Source organism: Phalaenopsis equestris, unplaced genomic scaffold (assembly GCF_001263595.1).
Source record: "Phalaenopsis equestris unplaced genomic scaffold, ASM126359v1 Scaffold000935, whole genome shotgun sequence".
NCBI classification, from domain to species: Eukaryota; Viridiplantae; Streptophyta; class Magnoliopsida; order Asparagales; family Orchidaceae; genus Phalaenopsis; species Phalaenopsis equestris.
In genome coordinates, this window is record NW_018165374.1 from 2123 (window position 1) to 2898 (window position 776).

A 776-nucleotide genomic window follows, 5' to 3' on the forward strand; every position below is an offset into this window, starting at 1 on the left:
GATGACCTAACGATAAGACGGACCTAATGATACAAAAATTAGTCCAATCTGAGTCAAATCAAGCCCAAATCAAGTCATTGAATCACATTTAGAATATTTTCGGACACATTTGAAAGGTCAAATGGCTGTCGAATATGACAAGTTTATACTCGAATCGAGCGGCTCGACAAGACGAATCCAACGAGCCCAAGATCACTCAATTCTGACATCATTAAAGCACTCAAATGTCTATTAAATGTTGTATGATCGAGGTAAGCCCTCCGGACCGTCCGATCAAAATGATTCATATTCCTATATTAATTACACCCATAACACTATAAATAAACCCCCACCTCTCACATGAGGGAAGTTGAAGTCTAGGGAGAGAGCCTGAGACCTTGAGAAGAGCTGCAACTCAGCATCACCGTCGATAGTCGTCGACCACTGTTGACCTCCGTCGTCGACCACCGTCAATTGTCGTCGACCATCACCGTCCGCCGAAGACCATCGCCGGCCGTCGTAGACCACCCCCGACCGTCGTAGACCACCGCCAACCTATGTCGTCAACCACCGTCAATCGTCGTCGACTGTCATCGACCTCTGCCAACCATCAGTCAACATTGTAATATGAAAAATATAGTCACTATTTTTCCGTCTGTGAGATAAGAGATTTCTATAATCATCAATTCAATAGTTGATTTCCGCAACTGGGCCAGACCCCGCGGTTTTCCCCTTTACGGGTTTTCCACGTAAGAACTTCTAGAGTCATCACCGTTTATTTCTTTTTCATCTGTGTG